Source organism: Parus major, chromosome 1, assembly GCF_001522545.3.
Source record: "Parus major isolate Abel chromosome 1, Parus_major1.1, whole genome shotgun sequence".
NCBI classification, from domain to species: domain Eukaryota; kingdom Metazoa; phylum Chordata; class Aves; order Passeriformes; family Paridae; genus Parus; species Parus major.
The window spans coordinates 27,734,003-27,752,517 of NC_031768.1; the positions used below are offsets into that span (position 1 = coordinate 27,734,003).

General features: G+C 40.7%; 1 long non-coding RNA gene across 1 annotated transcript in view; it reads right to left on the bottom strand.

Moving 5' to 3' along the window:
• Positions 1-402: 402 nt before the first annotated feature.
• The window catches only part of LOC117244147, a 26,839-nt gene continuing 8,726 nt past the window's right edge, over positions 403-18,515 (bottom strand). Inside the window, exons 2-3 of the long non-coding RNA XR_004496677.1 lie at positions 10,441-10,496; positions 403-485 (exon numbers count right to left, since the gene is read on the bottom strand). This is a non-coding gene — a long non-coding RNA (uncharacterized LOC117244147). The remainder of the gene's footprint in view (positions 486-10,440; positions 10,497-18,515) is intronic.

Consider the following 18,515-nt stretch of genomic DNA (forward strand, 5'->3'; position numbering starts at 1 on the left):
CAAGAGCATGGGAAAATGGAGCAGAGGTATGGTGGCACTGAGTTGGGCCAAGAGGCTGAAAAAGCAGCTGCAGGTTGTGAGTGAAGGCAGTGCCATAAGCCTATGACATCACATTGACTCAAGTTTAAGTTCCTATTTGGCTCTCTACTATGTGTCTACAGCCTTAATTTTCAACTTCATATCAAAGAGCTGACTTCATCCTTTAGAGGTCTGATAATACTGTAGTTAAGTGCAGAGAAGGAAACAAATGCTCCTCATTAGCCTTCCCAATTATTTTCTAATAACTGATGACTAGTCATAGGCCCTGCCTTTGAAAACTGTTTTGCCAATGATTTTAATTGTTATACAAAATGTATTGTATCTCTCAGAGCACTGATTCCAAGAAGCATATGATTATGCGAAAAGTGCAGCCTTCCAAACAATGTTTTCATCCTTCATGACTGCCAGGGAAAGTCTGGAAGCCTGCTCTCTGTGAGCTTAGAAACCTGTAGATAAAAGAAAAATCAATGTGCTTTTAAATCAAGATTTTGCATTAGTTTCATGATTGGTGTGGTGATTGAATTTTTGAATGTTTGCGGTTGACGATTCTGAATTAGGTCAGACAGTGTAAGTCATTTTCTGCTATTATATGCTGGCATGAATTTTACCTTCATGCAACATTTCCTGTTTGAATGGGAAATGCAGACTCTTACCGATCAGTGCACAAGATTTTAGTCTACAGTCTAGACATATGTACGGTCCATGCAGATCAAACATCATCTGCAATGGTCATAGTCTTATCTGTGTTTTTCTGGTTCAGAAAATACAGAAGTGTAGTCTGTATTTTACTTTTCAATCCAGCATTAAAAGACAAGACCATAAGTAGTGTTATCACTAGATAATTTTCCCTGTATCTACAATAACAGGAGGCAAAAAACAATGGGCACACAACAAAAAACCAAGACTGCAGCTGTCTCTAATGAAAAATTTAAAATTGAGATATTTTTACAGTTTTTTAAGTTCCTTCTTAATGTTACTGAGCTTATGATCTCTATACTTAACAAATTAAGTCATCCTCATTTTCTAATAGGAAATAGGTTAAAAATACCTGAATAGGTATGACTTTAAAATCAGAATTTGGGTATACAAGACCACTGTTTCCAGTAGAACTGGTACATAATTATAAAATTTGGTGTATTTTGCTGTCACTCAGCAAATAACCTCAGTCATTACTGTGGAATTAATTGAATAGTTCATCAGTACAATCAATTGCTGCTCAATCTAATTAAAATTAGAATTAGCTGGGAGAAAAATAGTGTTAAGAACTAATATGGCTGAAAGTGAAATTTTCCTGACTTCATCAGTCATAATTGAAATTGCTGAATGATTATACATAGCAGAAAAACTGAATACCAGACAGCATTATAAAAATCAGTGGTCAATTACAAATACTACATAAAACAATCTGGAAACACTGAATTCTTGAATCAGAGATGGAGAAAATTTTTAACTCTACAAAATCATAACTATGGGTTGTTAACTGAAATAAAGTAAAATTTTAAATATTGATTGTATCACAATTAATTACTTTAAGGAACAGGCCTTTTAGTAATGACAAAGGAGCCATGAGAAGTTAATCAGATTTCAAAATACAGTTAGGAGTGTCTTGGTTTTGGGTGGGGCTTTTTTAAGCAATCCCTTTTTAAGCTGCTATTGCAAGGAAGCAGGATGGCAGTAACAACTGGCTGAGCATATGTAAACTCGGATCTGCATCACTACCATTCTTTTACCTGATCTCTATTACATACAAGAATTGTCTAGAGACAGGAAAAATAATCCAGAAGTCAGTGTTCCTAGTCTTTGTTTTCCAAGTGTCACTGTCATCCAAGTGCTGTATAGCTTTGGCTTAGTCAGGAAAGCTTTGATAGTTTAGTATTCCTGGGTTTTATACAATTATAGTAATAGTTCACTGGGAGGAATAATTTGTAGATGTAAAGCACAGAGGGCATCCTATACAAATGGTATATTTTAGCATTATGGCTTACAGCAGCAAAGTCAGTCCTGATTTAGCTGACAAATCCAGTACCCAGCTGAAATATATCAGGTGGTATTTTTTCTTCAACAAATTTAGAAGGCTTGGTTGTGTTTGTAGTTTTGACACTCATTAGCCAAACACCTTTGTCACACTAACCTAAGTCACTACATGTTTATCTGTAGACTGTGAGCATGCATGGACATGTACATCAGAGCACTCTGGCTAAACACTTGAGTCTGTGCCATCTGCCAAAAACAGGACCAATTTCTACTCAGCAAGAAATAGTCTATACCAAAGGTCTGCATGGTTCCTCAAATACCAATTTAAAATATTACAGCTCTTTCAATGCCAAACCTCTCCTGAGTGGAGATGGCTTGACATAGCTGTGAGTGCATGCCAGGCAGGAGACACAGCGCTGTTCAGCTGCCATACAAAAAAGTAGCAGTCCAATCAATGACTTATTTGACTCAATACTAACAATCATGTCTGTTCTAGGTTTGAAATCACCTACACTTTGACTTTCTGTAGAGCTCAACACTGCAGTAACCTGCCCTCATGGGATTTAAAATTTGATGAGTGAGGTCCCTGGCTGACAGGGCAGACTGTGTAGGCAAAATTAATCACCACTCATTTATTTTGCGTTGATACTGGTAGGTCATGATAGTTCTTTTACAGATCACTCAGGAAAAGACCATTTCCTCTGCCCTCACCCCAAAGAACAGTTTAATTTACCTTAGGAGTTTCCCAGCAGACCACAGGGAACCCTGCCGAGGGTCAGAGCTTGAGGTTGGTTGCCTTTGCAGCCCCCCTGAAGGGCCCCCGGCAGCAGAGCTGTAGCTGGCATGCCTCGCCTTGCCAGCTGCTTCAGAGCTCCTGTGAAAGCATCGGGAGGGAGAAAAGCTCCTCACCGTGGGAGGGTGGGTGGGAAAAATGATAACGGGGAGTGGTTGCATTCTCATCATTCCTGTCCCAAACCTCCTAGTCATTGGGCCCTCTCCACCGAAATACCCCTGAGAGGGGAATTCCTGGTAAGTAGCCGATCCAGAGGGAATTAAATGTGCCTTTATGTTGACATGCTGTTATTCATGTTGATCTGAAGATGTTACAAATGCTGTTTTGTGCTGGTCCCCACACTGCTGTTTGCCTCTTCAACACGTTGCCTCACATTGTCATGTATTTTAATTGTATCTTCCACTAACAGGTGCCTGACACTGCATTGCCTTGTGCTTTGGTGTCAGTAACTTTGAAATTGTTTACGGAAAAGCTCGTGGCTCCCACTGATTTCATCTGCTCTTGCAATTTCACTATGAGTCATCCAATATGGTGTGTACTTTGTTTTACTTACAGACCAAACTGCCTGAATTGCATCTTTAGTTAAGTTGTCTCATCTCCCTTCCGGCAAAAAAGCACAAGCAAATAAAAGTTTCTTACTCTCAGAGCTGTGGAGGCACACTTGAAAATGTTTTTACTTCTAAACTCTTTTTTGCTAGGAGGTAAATAAAAGCAAGCCCACCATTGTATTTTTAATAGTGCTTATTTTGGGTCACAAGTTATGTGTACCAGAAGCTGGTAGTTCTGGGTATTTTGTATCTCTGAAACTTTCACACATCTCCATGTGGATGCCCAAAATTGCATTACCCACCCTTGGGAAAGTAGCAATGTTTTAACCCCTCACAGGTGTGTTGATAAACATTCATAAAGCACTTTGAGGACCACAAAGGTAAAGCATTGAAAGAATAGGCTGCTTGCTAGGGAATTTCCTTAAGAAGATGAGGATTCAAGGAGCTTGCTAGAGTCTGGAGCTTGATGCTCAAGAAAGTTTGCAGAACCTGACTCCCTGAGCTGCTAGGATAGGGAGGGAGTAGTCTGGTGAGAGAGCCTACAGTACAATGCATTAAAAGAGGAATGGACTCAGTGTCTCAGGCACACGGTGGGATTCTTATGGTGTCCTGCAGAGGTCCAAGGGTTGGACTCAATGATCCTGATGGGTCCCTTCCAACTCAGCTTATTCTATGATTTTATGATTCTAATAATAGTAATCCTGTGGGGGTTTAAGTGCTTCTAAACAGCCTAGATCTACTTTATAGTGCCTTCAGAGTGTATTTTTTAACAAGGCTTGCGCTACACTGCTTTTCCTGTCAATCTGTCAACGGGGATGGCATGATCACTACAGCAGTGCAGCATCTATCCATTTATATTTCATCCTTAGGTGGCACCTGGTCTTTTAAGGGCAGCAGCAGTTCACAGTGAAGCCTGGAAGGACTGCAGAGGGACTCTGCTGAGATGAGCTGCCCAGTCCCCTTCCAGCACAGAGCTTCACTTGCTGCCTCTACAAGTCAATCTCACACTCTTCTTCCAAAGCTGAGCCTATTGAGAGCACCAATTGCTGTGAAAATCCTTAAGCTACACTTGCAAGGAGAGTGTTTTTACTATGATTTGTTGAAGTCAGGAGGTTACTGAGTGCACACAGCCCTCTCTGAGCAGGGAAGCTGTTAACAAGAAGCATCAATATTTTTAAGAATAACACATTCAGGTGCAATGGCCAGGCTAAGGGAACGTAACATTATTTTTCCCACAATTTGGCTAAAAGTGTCATAATTACGTCCATTACTTTATCAGAGTTGTTACCTTTGCAGTTGTAAACAAGAAAGGCTTGCCAATTTTCCACTCAATGGAAAAGTCCTGTATGCTTTGATAGCAATACACCAGAGACAGCGTATAATGGAAATGTGGAGCACCAGCTCAAAAGCAGAGGAAAATGGCTGAAGAATTAACTCTCAAAAGACATTTTTCTGTCCTCCTTTTCCTATTTTCCTTTTTTCTTTTTAATGTATTCTCTCTCTCTTTTTCTTTCCCTTTAATAATATGCATATAAAAAAAGGGTTTCAATCTCAAATAGGCCTCTGGTTTTTTTGCTATAATGAAAAATTAAGACATATAGCAAATCTGCTTTTTCAGTTGTCTTTTCTCAGGTACTTCCTGCTTATATCTTCAATCAATGTAGCATTCTACATAAGCAGAATAAAGCAGCTTGAGGAACATGCCTACCAATTATTTTCTCTCAGTTAGATTAATGCTGTATTTGTTTTATGTATCTCTAGGTCAAATTGTGGTCTACTTATGGGCCCTCATCTGGCAGTTCCTTGCCTTCTAAAGGGCAGGGTGGGCAGAAGGGTCTTGGTAATCTTGCTCTGCTGCCTACATACATCAGCTGAGCTAGTGCCAAGGATGAAGCAACCTGTCACATTTGGAACTGTGTTTTGGTCGCAGTTCTTTGCCTGCAGCAGTGCAGAAGTGTGTGGGTTTGCCCAGTGTCACCTAAGAACTCCTTAAATCAGATTAATTATTTGCTGACCAACAACAATTGATTATCTGAGACAAAGGTTAATATTACCCTAGACATTTGTGGTGTCTCTAAGGCTAATTCCTAGATTAAATCATAAATTTTTATGCTCTGAGAGAAAACATTTATTAAAGCTAGGAGAGCATGTATCTAATACAAACATATCCCCAGGAGCCACCATTTGAGCTGTATGTGGCTGTTTGTACAGGAGCCTATTCTTATATTACTTAATCTTTTTCTAATTAATTTTTACTGGTCTTCTTTCTCAGATCTTTGCTAATATTTTCACCAACAGAAATGGTCACTATGAGCAATCAGGGCCCAAACCCAGAGCTCGGCAGTGTGTTCCTTGTAAAGACATATGGAGCCTGTAGCTGCAGGCACCAAAGTGTTCAGCTAAGGACAAAGAAGAGAGGCAACATGTGCCTCTCCTCCTTTCCCAGTCCTGCATCCTGCTTACACCAGCTCTGACCCTGACTGGACCCTCCCTTTGACTCACTAGTGTGGCATAAAGCTATGTAGGATTTGCTGTTGTTTGTTTTCTTCCAGGTTGTTGAACTGAGGTGACTCAAGAGCAAAGCCAACACGTGAGTGTTGGCATCACCATGAGATACAGAGAGAAACTCTGTGGTGACAGGAGTGTGGGAGATGGGTGGGACCTCAATTTTTGGAGTCACAAAGCGGTTATTTTACTCCCTGGGATTTTGTGATACGAAATCTTTGGGGCAAAGGGATTAGAATATGAACATTCTCCAGCACCTTCTGCAGGAAGCAACCTGATACCAAGAAACATGGTGCATGAGCATCTCTTAGAAATCCCACCCCTGTTCCTCTGGCCAGGATGAAGGGATCCTGGACTTGCTTTGCTGACTAGAAGATAGAGATCACTGGATTTTACTGACATCCTCTTTTCCATGTAAGTCAGTACCTGGCACATTAGTGGCACTACACACCCTTTCTCCTGCCCATGAATTTGCCTTTACCTTCAAAAACAAAGGCGGAGCATATTCATAGCCAAAGCTGCTCCATAACCACTACTGCCTCCTGTGGTGGATCTGTCCAATGGTTGTGTGCCAAGTCTACTGTGACAGGCCCTTAAGGCAAATAAGTGGTATATTTTTGGGTTGCAATCACACCCAGACATGACAAGAGTATCAGGGATGGTCCCAAACACGTGCAGGTGCAGAGTTGGCTGCATTTAGGACTTATGAAATTAAACAGGAAGGTATGGATTAGAAATGTTCAGTACAGGAATCTTAATAATACATAAGCCCTTTTTTAGTCACTTAAACCTTTAATTGGGTCGAGCCCTAAGCAGCTCATTAAGTTGCAGTCGTACAGTCAGGAACTGAAGCAATATCATGTAGAGCCTCTGCCCCCACATTGTCTCTCCTGAGCAACTACAGGAGTGCAGTGAGCCATCTTTAGCCACCTAAAAACTACTCCTGCAAGCTATTTCAGGGCTACTCAAAAAGTTCATGATTTGTAAGTGATTGAAGAATCACTTCTAATCCCTAATTTTCTTAAACATTCATTTACTGTTAGAGCATATGTCTAATTTCTTCAGATCAAATTGACAGAAGAGAAAATCTACTATAAGTGCTTTAATTTACAGATTTTTATGTATTAGGAACAAATCCTTTATGTACATTCGGTAGAAGTGGATTTGATGAAGAAATAAAAGTCTCCAAGTCTTAGGAAATACCATTCTGTTATTAAAAATTACAAATAACAAGCAGCTGCAGAGAGAAAGACAATCTATATTGGGAAATTGGTGGAAGATTGCAGTCAGGGAAGAGAGGCTGGGTGCGGGATTAGTAAATTAATTCTTCTATCTCCTCTCCCACAAATAAATTGGTGGAACTCGGTTGAGCCTCAGTCTAGTTGGGAGAGACAGCCAGCAGTAATCCTATCCCCTCCACCCAGTTTCTTTTGCTCCCAGTTACGCCTCTGGCCCCAGAGAGCAGAAGCCCTGGCTCACCCTGCCCTCTGGCTGCTGCCAGCCCAGGCAGAGCCAGACACAGGAGCATCACCTCCACTTTCAGCTCCCAGACTGAACTGCATCTTCTAAATTTACGTGTTTGTTGTTATTCCTACGTGCTCTTCCCAACCTTCATTTTTCAAGGAAGTGGGTATATTCTGATCCAAATGATTTGGCGTATTTTATAGCACTTCCATTCATTTTCTACTTGCTAAATAAACAGTGTAATCAGTTTGTCCAATACAGGAAAGTGTTCAAGGGGGATATTCACCCTAGAACGACATAAAAGAAATCGTATGTATACAAGAAGCAATTTACATGGGCATATTTTTAGGTTATTTTGTCTCCTGTTACAAATGATGAAGTGATGCTATTTAGACTAATTCAGTATGATCACTGATTTTTTCATTTTCATGAAGTCTGAGGCAATAAAATATATCTTCTATAAAATAAAACCATGAACTGCAGACACATCTCATGCATCCCAGGTAGGAAAAGAGAAAAGGCATTTCTACACTGAATACATATACTGGACTCCTGCATCTCTTATTCATACACAAGAAAATTTTGCCTCAGGTTTAAGTGCTCACTAATTCATACCTTAGGCTTATGAACCAGATCTAAAATGTTAAACCTATCAATTAGAATAAACATGGTCATGTTGAAAGCCAAGGTCAGAACATCCCCTGGACAAGAGCTAGTGTTGTACCACTGCAATGCTATAGAGGTGAGAATAGAAGCAATGGGTTATGTTCCCTGGATAACTTTAAATTACAGCCTTGCTCAAAGCAATAGTCTTTTCTTCATGATTTCCTGTAAAATATAATCTATATCCATTGCCGCATGGGAGCAATAACTATACAATCACTAGTGCAGCACAAATTAATTTCTGAACAACTGTCTCATAAGAAAGTCCTCTTGGAGAGGGGAAAAATAGATCAATAGGCAAAGTCCACTGCATTCGCACAAGGCCAGAATGCTTGGGCTGCACATGCAGCTGGAGAGTTGTAATCCAAATCCTTTCTGCATGTGGCTGGAGCGTGCTCAGGGCTGCTTTGCCGATCTCTTAAGTGTAGTATTTCCCAGAGAAGCAGAGAGCAATAGGCTGCCGGACTCATCACCGAGCAGGTTTGGTCAGGCGCCGAGCCCGCTGTCTGCGGGCGAGCAGGCGGCCTGGCACCAGGGCTGCAGGAGACTGGCTGCCGGAGCACACAGCCTGGACGTGGAGGCCAAGCCACCGGGGAGCTGCTCCTCTGAAGAAACATTTTATCAAAGCTGATTGTGGTGGAATATAGGTGTCCCTTTGTTCGGCAGAACAGCAGCACAGCCAGGCAGTGCAGCTGAGAAGGTGTCCTCAAGGAACAGCACTGCACCCCAGCCAAGCTGAAGGGGCAGTGAGTGGCTTCAGCATCTCCTCTGTAGCATGGGTGAGGCCAGGGTGACTGCCAGGACAGCCCTGGTTGACCTTGACCGCAGTCTGTCCTCTGGCTCGGTCCGGCTGGTGCGATTAATTCAAGTCACACTGTGGTCAACCCTGCCTTGCCTGCAGCTAAATTGCACTGTGCTTGTGAAGGATGTGGCACTAAGTCTCTGTGAAATCTGCCTTTCCCCAGCACTCCGAGCTTTCTGTGCAGAGGTCCCTGGCCTTGCTCCCATCTGCAAATTCCCCTCTATAACAGAGAGGAGCATTTGGGGAAAACCCTTCTGTGTGTGCGTAGGAATGGGCAATCAGGGCTCCTGCACATCCACCCGCCGCAGCCGCAGCGCCGCTCCCACACACAGCATGATACTCACAGTACAGATGGAGTTTGAAAACACACAGGTAAAACGACCAAAATAAACCATCCTCTCTAGCACTGATATATTTCTACAGTTTAGTCTAAACCACTCAGCCAAACCACAACATTTTGAGAAAGGGAACAAATGTAAGTACTCCTGTCCTTATAGCCAGTAAAACAAAATAAGTGCAGCAGACAGCCAGTTATAATGGACAAACAGTCCTTTGGGGAAGACTTCCCAAGCCAACCATTAAATTCAACACATTTTTTCCCTCTCACTCCGGGATCCTAAAGAAAGGGTTGAGCTCAGGGGATGACAGAAGAACTGAGGAAATGAGATAAAAAAGCTACTAAAATTGAATTTCCTCGCAGAGTAATTCTTCCATAAGCTGCATAACCTTTCCTTACCTAAATAAATACTCTGTGGTGCACAAGTTTTCACATTTCCAGTGTGAGTCTGCTGGTAACCTTTGTCTTATATTGTAACTTCCCAGGAATCTCAGAAAATAGATGGTAGATATACATATTATGTACCATCTTGAGCTAGACAACGCTTGGGAACCATGAAATGCTTCCAAATGTTTGCAGATACCAGAGCCTTAAAAAAACCCAAACAAAATCCCCAAACTGAAAACTCCATCTTCCCCATTCCTCCTCCAATTATGGCTGCAAATATTTCAAATATATAAAAAATAAATAAATCTCTGGACTTTTTTATGATTTAACTATAAACATCTCTCCCTCTTTCCTTACTGTCTAATGGGTTTTGCCTGAACAGGCCACATATAAACAGTAAAGAAAATAATGAGGTAATGAGAAAAGTGTTTATGGCACCTAGGCTTTAAAGCTTCAACCTAAATATCAGCTGTAGTGGCATTATGTAGTACTTTCAACATATACAGTTCTATTCATTGCTGGAATATCCCATGAGGCAGGTATACTTTATATACAGCTACATTTAGGACAAAGAAATTACAGCGTGCAGCTGTTAGGAGACTTGCCTTTGATCAAAAAGGAATTCATTATCGGAGACGAAATTCAGCACAAAGCTCCTGATTCCACTGCTCCCACCCACCGTCTCAACAAGAAAATACAAATACTTTTATATTCATAAAATAAGAATCAAAATTATATTGCTTCAAGTGCTTTTGATGTCTCAAAAGTATTGAAAAAAAATAAACCCAGCCCTCAATTTCTTACTTCACCCATATTTAAATGAATGAAAATATCCATCCTTTAATTGTTAAGCTTACATATTTGTTATGCAGCAGCATAGAGATTAATAGTGTCAGCTCTTGACAGGTTGAGATGGGTAAATTCTTACCTTCTTGCTCTGTCAGAGCTGGCCTTTGGAGACTTGCTTTTCAACTTCACTTTCCTCTGTTAAATGAACAACTCAAATCAGATGGATTGCCTTGAAAGAAATTAATTTATTTTTTCTCTGTGAGACTCATATATTTACTTTCCATTCTTGAAAGAAAAAAAACAACCTCTAAATAAAAGCAAAAATCAAAATAACAGAACACAAGCTGTGATTTATTCAGTCCAGCATCAGAGAAGCAGTTCTCCCGTCAGAAGTGAAGATGGAGAATTTAGAAACAAATTTGTCCCTTTCATTCAAAGACAAAACCATGAATCAGTACTTGTTTACATACAATCTGTCTTGCTATACTTTGTGTAGAGGAAGTGCTTTCACCCACACGTTGCTCCACCTGACCTGTTCTTGTTCAGGTTTCATGTAGAAATGTCCTTGACAACAGCAATAAGCAGAACTAAGCATAGTTTTGTAGTATTTAAATTATTTCATTAAGAGTGTCAATTAAAAAAAATACTTTAGAGTTAGTCTGCTGGAAAGAAAGAGGATAAAATCCATCACCTGTATAGATTTGGTTGGGGTTTTTTTTCATTCTTTAGAGCAGCCTTCAGCCCTGCATCTGTGGAGTTAATTACCCTTAACAGAATTTTGCTATCCTCTCACTTTTTTTGTTAAAAAATAAAGTCTTCCATCATAAATTAAGTCCACCATAAACTGAATCACAGGCCTCAGCTTATGATTATTGCTACCACCAGTAATGAAAAAAATTCTCTGCTGTATTGAAACGAATCCCACAGCCTTTTGAGTTGACAGTATGAATAATCTGTGAAGTCCTCTATTTTAAATTTTTACTAACATTGCCTCCAAATTTTGAGAGCCTTGAGAATTTGACAGGGAAGTTTCAATTTATTGCAGCCTAAACATGTTTGCAAGACAGGAATAAGAAGAGTCCTTGTATAAACAGCAGGGATGGCTCCAGGCTGTCTACCTGATGCATTCACAAATCTTGCAGTGCCTCTTGGTGCGTACAGGGGCCAAATTCCCTTCCACACTGCTTTCCCTCTTCTCCTTCCCTCACTCATCACCTCTGCTGGGTGACTAAAGACAATAGTCTTGATTAAGTGTTGTCACTGAAAATTCAGGAAATACAGTGGCACTATTGGTCCAAGTACATTTTTGGTCCACTGACCTAAAAATTCCAGCTAAGTCAAACGGATTCATTTATAGTATGAAGAGATTTATATTGCTAATGCTGGCTGTGAGCATACTTCTGTAGTCCTGCTGAATGAATTCTGATTCACCCCTGAGCAGCTGCCCCAAGAAAATGCCATCAGCTTTATAGCTTGAAGTGAATTTTACAATTAGAACAGATATATTTAACAGCATCTGCAGGTATAAAAACACTCAGAGAGAGAGCGAGAGAGGTGCTTTTGGATATCATTTTAATGGAAGTGATTTTCTTTGTTGCACATGTTAAAGAATGTACCAGAAAAGGCACCATCTCCCTAAATTCCTCCTACATCTTAGAATAAGGGACAAAACCAGGCAGAAAATAGTTTTGGGAAAATCTGTGAATACTGGTAATACTTAAATAATTCAGTTCTCTGGAATAATTTCTCAACTCTTTTTCATATCTTAGTGAAAACAGTAACAACCACTTTTGTCTGTAGATGAGAACTGTGACTTTTAGATCAAGATGTGACTGATGATTTCCAACTTCCCCTAGTCTGGAGTGCACGCTTTTGGCATGGACTGAGATTACAGGAATTGTAGTAAATATACATATTTGAAACATCTTATATAATTTGTAGACTATTAGCATCTATAGCAAAACAAGGTCTTTGAAAAAAAAAATTAAAACCACAGATGGAAATACAGCTCTTCTGCAAGATTTCAGTCTCTGCAGGATCTAGGGTAAACACAAAAAGGTTTTATCAGCTACTCTGAGATGCAGATGTAAAGGAAAGGAGCATAACAATGTTTTAAAAGAAACATTTCTTTAGAGAGATACAGTTCTTCGGATCACCATATTCTGGCATCAATGCCTGGGGACAGGGATCAGCAAACCTCCAGAGCTCTATTGGATGGCATCAGTAAAACAGATAGGGTGTAATGTACCCACATTTGGGGCAGGGAGCTGAGCAACAGGCACCTGTATGGTAAAAGCTCCTTTTGCAGGTTGAGTGACAAATGGCCACATGCAAGACCTGCAGCATTATCAGGGCAGAGGAGGGTACAGCATCATTTCTTCCCCCACAGCTCCATCCTTGAACATAAATGTCAAAAAAAAATAGATTGTGTCCTCAAAATTAGTCTAACAGAAGAACTGGATTTTTAAAAATTGTATTTACAAGAGAATCTTATTAGAATTTCATTCCCCAAAGTAATAACAATATTACAAAAATAAAGACAGAAAGATGAATTGGAATAAAACACTTGGGTGGAAACACTGAGCTGTTGCCATGACTAACAGGAACTAATTTATTTACTTATACATCCTTTGTAATCTCATTTTCTCCCATGTGACACCTAATGACTCATTGTTTGTTTACTGATGAAGAAAACATACTTTCTTAAATCTGTGCCAGGAGGGATTTTCTCTGGACAGTGTGCATTTGTCCCACACCCAGAAGTGGGCTGAGCCTTCTCTGCAATGCCCATTCAGTAGGTCCCTCCAGACCCATGGGCACCAACCCTCAGTATTTGAGGGGAAGAGGGAGGAGAGGCACACACACTGGAGCTGTCCGTAGGGATTGCTGTGGGCAAATAAGGTAGCTTGGGCTTTCTTTACTTTTCCCACAGGTTTTCCCAGTAGTGGTGGTTCAGGAACATTCCTGGCAGAGAAATGTAATGTTGGTAATGCTGCTAGAAAAGTGAGAAAGATGATAGTTTGTAGGCAGTTCTGGTATGCTTTGTCTTCTGTATTTCTGGTCTTTATATGTACCTGTTCAGGCAACACTACCAGGAAATGCACATGGGCAGTTGTTTACATTTTCTTTCCTTTCCCCTCACTTGCATCCACATCCTGATGAGCAGAAACTGAAATGAAAATATATTTCTGGAGTGCTTTTTCAAGTCAACAGACAAAATAAAAAGATCTCCATTGAAGAGAAGAAGAGAAAATCATAATTTTTGACAGATCAGTCAGCTGCAAGAATAACTGTGGTAATCTGCCAGCCTCTTGGGAATGAAGACTGCTCATTTGTAGGTGTGCCATGTAAAAGGCTGCTGCTTTATTGTTGTTGACTTTCTTTTTCCCCTTCCATTGTTTGTCATTCAAAGTGACTTGCTGGACCTCTCAGAGTGGTTGTTAGCTGGTGGTGTACACCAAACACCACATGGAAGAAGGTGGCCCTGAATAGCAGGGTTTTCCCCAAACCACAGCCCTCACTACCATTTGAAGTGACAATCAGCCACCATCATATGATGTGGTGGGTTTGTGTCATTCTAGGGTTCTAGTTATTAAAAAGTAACAAAGCTGCTAACAGATAAACATATGAGATCATCAACTCTCCCATTAATTAAAAGGGAGTGTTTCAATACAAGTAATAATTAACTTAAGTGAATATGGGATACAAGCCTTGTAGTAGGACTAAGTACAACAGGGAAGCCTTTGGTGCCAGGAGGTAACGTTAGTCACCTGGGAAATCTTGGGAGCACCCTTGAACTGCAAGACTGAGCTGCTGGAATACAAGCAATGTCTTTTGGTCTAAGCCAGTTCCTGTTTCCAAATCCAGTCCCAAATTCTGCTTGCTCATGATTTAGCCATAGGCTTGCCTTATCAGACCACTTCATGGGACAGCAGCTCAGATTCTGTAATTACAACATGAAACATAAAAAGAAGGTCCTGGATTCAGAAAAGAAAATGGTTTGGTAGGGCAACGTCAGGAGGGTAAGGCTTGTCACTCTTCTTGCTGGAGCTGTGCACTCATCAAGGAGAAACTGAAGCTACTGAGAGAGGACAAAGTCCAGCCATGTAGGGATATGGATACCATGGAGCAGATCTTGCTGCCTTCTTCCAGGAGGTTTGAGATATAAAGGCAAGGCTCCAGACTGCCCATCCACAGGAAGCCCCACATCACTAGGCTCCAGGTATTGCATGGAGACCTGTGGGCTGAACTGAAGTAATGCTGTGGAGAGATGACAAACTCCCCTCAAACTCCTGAACCTGTCAGTGAGCCTTCCCCACTGTGGCTGAGTGGCAGCACTGGGTATCCCCTCTCTCAGTCACTCCATTTGTTCACCATTTTGAGTGTTTTTGTCACTTTTAACACCTGCTATACTGCAGCAATGGAATAGATGAATGGAAATATTTTTTCTTAACTTGGATTCTGGCAGTAGCCATATTGCTACTTCTGTGTTACGTAACTCAATCGCAAAAGCATGGAGCTCTGCCCAGCACTGTTCTGAAATAAGGACACCCATAATGCCTGAAAACCTGATAATTGAAAGATTTTATGCATATTCATCTTTGAATGTTTGCTTAGATGTAAATTTCAATGGACATATCATTTATCTATCTCTAACCTAAAATACTCCAGGGTAATTGTTCAGCTTGTAAAATATTTAGATGCACACACCCACGCATGGCCCAATTTTTCAAACTAGGTTTGTATAGCTTTATGCCTAATTTGTTTGTGCAACTTCTGTGATTGAATGTTCAGCTGGCAAATGGACAGCCAAATGCTTAGATCTGTACATACCAGTCTTCCTCTTTCCTCATTTTTGGCTGTAAACAAGATGTGTCAAACACCAAGCAGACAGCAGTCTGTGCTGCTTTTTAAGAGGAAAGTGGGCCCAGGAACAAATTCCAGTGATCCCACCACTAAATACATTAAGCATAAAATAAGTAGGTCTATAAATACACATACTAAAGATGTAAGTGGAAACTATTCATAGTGGACGGTCACATTCTTAACCCTAGCCTGTGTCACTTGCCAGATAACTACTAGAACTCCCAAGTTTCATTTACAAGTACTGCATTATAGTCCAAAACCATTTGAAGATGAACTTGTGCATACTGTCAAGGGAAACTTGTGAAGTTTATTTACTTCCTAATGCAAAAATAAATAAATAAATAAATAAATAAATAAATAAATAAATATTAGCACATTCCTTAAGCACTAGTCAAATTAAACTTCATAAGGGTTTTTCCCAGTATTGTACATAATTCTTATGGACTAGCTCAGGAAAGTCCTAAACTTGCATTATAGGGGCAGATAAAAATAATGTCATAGTCATGGTGCATATATAGCCTATATAAAATAATATGGTATTTATGCATCAGTCAGCATTGTGATTCATGTTAAACTATAGCATGAACACTGCATCATTGTAATACAGCTATTAACTAGGAGAGATACTGTGCCTTACAGTGCACTCTTGTTCTCCTTAGTGCTTAAGAAGCACAGTTTCCCAAATTGCTCTCTGTAATTTCATAGACATCATCCTTATAGAATTTCTGCTCTAATGTTCACCTTAATCTCTAAAAAATTTAATCTCTTCCAGTTGCATGAGATATATATACATATATGTTGTAGGAATCCCCTCCCTTCCCTTGGCATTTTACTTGCTCTCTTCAGCAGCTGGAGTTGTACAGATGTGATGCTCTATTTCATCAGGGCACAAGACTGTCAGCAGGAAGTATTCTCAATACTCCCTCTGAAAAATCACCCCCACTTTTTCCAGCTCGTTACACAATCTAACTGTTGTTGTGGGCACCTTTCTTGCAACTCTCACCCAGAAGAATCTGGGATTCATTTCATCCCAAGAAAGAAACAAATGGAGGAAGCCATGGGGAAGGGCTGCTGTGCCATGGTGTTAAGTTATGATGCATTTACATGCTGAAGGGGGTTTGTTTTTAAATAAGGCTACCTACCTGATGAGGCCCTGACAGGCCACAGAGGGTGAAGGTGGGTGATTGACTCATTTCCTGGGTCTGGGCCATCACTGTGACTCAGGGTGTCACACTTCACTCCAGGTGTCCCATCTTCACCAGGGACCTTATGTAGAACCCCATGGGTGTGGGTGCCTCTCCCCATGGCACCCCAAGTGTCAGGACAAGCTAGACCTGGGGCAGAGATCCAGCTCTGTAGAAGATCCAGCTCTGCAGGGAGGGGAGCCAAGGCCTGTACTCACTTTGCAGCATGGTTGCCAAACATCATGTATAAAAATTAGGCATGTTGCAGTTCTTTTTTGATTTTGCCATCCTAGCATTTTCATGAGAAATCACTTCCAAATCCCAGAGAGAAGAAAAAGAGCTGCTTTCATTTTGCATGCACCATGAGGAACCTGGCTTTGTTTTTATAAATGCTAAGAAAAATCACTCTCTCAGGAACAGCAAGAACTTGAGAGAGGGAATCCCTTTTATTTTAGAGGCCTGCTTTGAGCCAAGAGGGATTGCACTTCCTTGCATCTCTCTCTTCATTAGCTGGGGAGGGGGAGCTTGCTCCATCATAAAGCCCTCTAAAGGACAGGTCTGAAGTGATACCAGGATAATGAGGGTAACCACATATCACATGGCCCAGCTCCTGGGCTGATGTTTTCTGCTGCTTCTTTTGCTCAAGGGCCTGAGGTCCCCATACCTTAGATCGGCCGATAAATCTTTAGGTATGATATTTAGATGCCAATAGCTAAATAGAACAATTTTTCACTAGGGGAATGTAGTAGGAGATCTGACATCTAGGTAAATTATGGCAATGGGCATTTGGAGCCTTAAGCTGGACCTGTCTCCTGCTCCCAGCTCCTGATTTGGTTGTGAACCGGAGGTGCCTGGTTCATTTTGAGATGCCCAAGGCCTGCCCTCTCCTGTCTGGTCTCCAGTCCTATGCTCCAGAGAGACATGGGTTTCCTGTAGTTCCTGTCATACAACTGTTAGTCCCCAGTGCATGTCTGCTGTCCCCTGGGGCCATCAGGCCATGCCTATGTGTAAGCAACTGAACAAAGCCCTAAATTGCTACCAATTATAATGGGACATTCGATGCCTCCATCCTTTGTAGATACCTCCCTGCTTATGGTTGTCTTAAATCAGCAAGCTGAGTCTTTCCTTATATTGTTTCCCCATATTAATGTATTTTTCCATTTTTCTGAGACATGAGAAATTATATGCAATTCAATATTAATCCCTTCAATATTATAGATTAATTTAGTCAGGGCAGCTAATTTACCAAATGTTGTCTCACATGCTTTTTTATCAACAGCTAAAGTTTTGTCAATGATTCCTAATTGCCAGCAGTCCATCTTCATTTTAGTTTACATAAAACAATGTTTAAATATAGTTCTGCATCATACCCATTTCACAACAATTTATTTTAGTTCTCTCTTCAAAATGGGGTCTCCTCTTAAGCACAGAACTCATCTTATCTGATGCCCCTTTGGCTGCCCTTCACTTCTTCTGTTTTCTGCTAACTTTATCTCTTCCCAGGGACATGAGTAGAGCCTGACAGGCGGGATTTCCAAAGGCACACTGCCTACTTCTTCCTCTATTCTGTTTTCTGTTTCAGGGATGGGGGATAGTGGGGAATGTAGACAGACATGCTGCAATTGTGGTTTCTTTTTGAGTTCCCCAACTTTCTCAGAAACTCACAATGGTTGGCTTGTTTGTTGATGTATTCCATTACATCATAGTGACTAGTCTTCACACCTTCCAAATGTTCTTCTGTGCCTCTTACCTCCTGTACTAAACACCTAATCCAAAACTTTTGGCTATTAGTGAGTCTCCTCTACAATGCCTTTTTGGGTTTGCTTGAACTTGAATCATTGTGAATACCAGCATCAAACTTTCCTATTCTTCTCGCATACTTAATATATCCCCTTGCTGAACAGAAATAAGTCCAGGCTAGTATCTTCCTTGAAAGAATTCCAGCTGCACTAAATCATCAAAAACCCAGAAAATTGCAGATCAATTTTCCTGTCTACAACTGTGTGATACTGATAAAAAAAATTGAAAAAATAAACATGGGAGTTCAACAAAACATGGAAAGAAATTAGGATTTTTTTGATTCAGTTCTTTCAGTGTGTGTGGGCAAGCAACCTTTTATATTTTCACTGCATCTGTGAGAGAGAAGAGAGGAAAGGCAGAGGAG